The sequence below is a fragment of the Oryx dammah genome, unplaced genomic scaffold (assembly GCF_014754425.2).
Source record: "Oryx dammah isolate SB20612 unplaced genomic scaffold, SCBI_Odam_1.1 HiC_scaffold_28, whole genome shotgun sequence".
Classification (NCBI taxonomy): Eukaryota; Metazoa; Chordata; class Mammalia; order Artiodactyla; family Bovidae; genus Oryx; species Oryx dammah.
The window spans coordinates 27,871,172-27,873,869 of record NW_024070212.1 but is presented as its reverse complement, the minus strand read 5'-3'; positions in this window follow the sequence as shown (position 1 = coordinate 27,873,869).

Here is a 2,698-nt window from a genome sequence, read left to right as displayed (position 1 = left end):
CCCTTCTTCTTTCTGTCAGACCATAGAGGGAAAGCCAGCAGGAGCATTGGCTAGAGATTAACCCATAAACTGAAGATTGCCAAGAGAAAATTTCTCTCATTTAATTTTTTTTTTTTTGGCTGTACCAGATCTTCATGTGGTGTGCAGGATCTTTTCCCTGACCAGGGATTGAACCCAGGCCTTCTGCATTGGGAACACAGACTCTTAACCATTGAACCACCAGGGAAGTCCCCTCTCTCATTTAATTTTATAACAGCTCTAAGGCTAGAATGTAAGGGTGCTAGTAGTCCATTTGGTGAATGAGGAAATTAAGGAACTGGTCCCTGGTCACACAAGCTAAGAAGTAGCAGATAACTGGAATCTGGGCCTTCTAATCCCTGGTGAGGGTATGAATAATTTTTTCTTTTACAAAAAAGTTATAATATTTTTAAATTGACTTCATAATAAAGAAAAAGTACTTGGAAAGAAATTGCAGAGCAGTGAAAGATTCACTCCTGTCTCTTTGCAAAGGTCTTGGTCCTCTGACCTTAGTCATCCAATTACTCCTTGGACCCAGTTGCTGGTCTAGAGAAAACAGTATCATTGATGAAACACAGGGCTCGGGCCAGACAGCTTCATGGCTTGGGACATGCTTGGCTGCTCCGCTCTTGACAGAGACAAGACTCCTCTGAGGGCAGCTTAGGGAGTCTCTGCTGCAGCTGGCTTGTGTCCTGTGGTCATAGCTCAGCTTCCAGGAAGGGCCAAGTCAAGATTCTTATAAGACCAGGACCCCAAAGACTGGAATCATCCCCCAGGAGCCTGGAGGGGGTTTGTAATCTCAGGACTCTGGCTGTTCCACTAATGAAAAGAAACCAGATAAAATGCCAAAACTAATTAAAGTGACAAATCCACAAAAGGTCCTGTCAAAACTAGAAAGTCTTAATCCTTGATTTCAACAGAACCCAAGCAGGAGGACTCAACAGAGTGAGTTTTGGGTCAGGGGCCCACCACCCCCTGTGCAATTGAAGGGTTGTATCCCCTGAAGAGAACAAATCTGTTTCCTAAATTGTAGCCTCCATCCATTCAGTAAAATAAAAATCCTTTTTTATCCCAGCTCCCAAGCCTCATCTATGTGTCTCTGTTTGCTAGAAGTGCCATGAATGACTTTCCTGACTCAGCCCCCACCTTCATGCCTACTCCTGTACATTTGTAAACTGGTACAGTTTACACAACACGCTCTTGGATGTTGTCTCACTTCATACCTGCAACAGCCCTAAGAAGTGGATATAATTATCTTTCTTTTACAAGGTGAGTTCTCAAGAGAAGCTAAAAATAACTGTCTCAGGATCACACTAGCAAGTGGCAGCGCCAGAACTTGAGCCTGTGTTTTCATATCACTCATTGATTCGGCATTTATTGAGATCCTACTAAGATCCAGTTCTGTACCAGGCACCTGAGATACAGTCCCATGCTGTTTCCCGTAAGCACTGGCCTCCAACCACACACAGCATGCACAGCCCTCAGCCTGTGATGGGCTCTGTCCTGGGAGAATGCCCATAATCACAGTGGAGAGAGGCCACACGTGAAATTGGTTTAAAATGAGTTCTTTGACCTCTTTGCTGCAGAGGTGCCCAGGCCCACATCGACTGTGAAATTCTGTTCTGTGGCATGATTCCCTCTGGATCGCTTTCCTCTCCTGATTCTCTCCCTCTCTCGTCTGCCTCCTTCCAACCCTTCCTTTTTCTCCAGGGTTCAACTCTCATCCGTTCTTCTGTCCCTGCATATTCTCTTGAGTGATCTCATCTACTCTGAGGGCTTTAAATACTAAATAATACTAACAGTATCAAACACTAAGATTTATTGTGTTTCAAAATCTATGTTGCTTGCTTAATATGTGCTGGGCTGTGCCTAGTTGCTCAGTCATATCTGACTCTTTGCGACCCCACGGACTGTAGTCCGCCAGGCTGCTCTGTCCGTGGGGATTTTCCAGGCAAGAATACTGGACTGGGCTGCCCTGCCCTCCTCCAGGGGATCTTACCAACCCAGAGATTGAACCCAGGTCTCCCGCATTGTAGGTGGATTCTTTACCATCTGAGCCACCAGGGAAGCTGCTTAATATGGATTGCATCATTTAATTCTTACAACAACCCTATTATTATCTGCAGTTCCTGATGAACTATGGAATGAGGTTCATGACATTGTACAGGAGACAGGGATCAAGACCATCCCCATGGAAAACAAATGCAAAAAAGCAAAATGGCTCTCTGGGGAGGCCTTACAAATAGCTGTGAAAAGAAGAGAGGCGAAAAGCAAAGGAGATAAGGAAAGATATAAACATCTGAATGCAGAGTTCCAAAGAATAGCAAGAAGAGATAAGAAAGCCTTCTTCAGTGATCAATGCAAAGAAATAGAGGAAAAGAACAGAATGGGAAAGACTAGAGATCTCTTCAAGAAAATTGGAGATACCAAGGGAACATTTTTGCAAAGATGGGCTCGATAAAGGACACAAATGGTCTGGACCTAACAGAAGCAGAAGATATTAAGAAGAGGTGGCAAGAATACACAGAAGAACCATACAAAAAAGATCTTCACAACCCAGATAATCATGATGATGTGATCACTAATCTAGAGCCAGACATCTTGGAATGTGAAGTCAAGTGGGCCTTAGAAAGCATCACTACGAACAAAGCTAGTGGAGGTGATGGAATTCCAGTTGAGC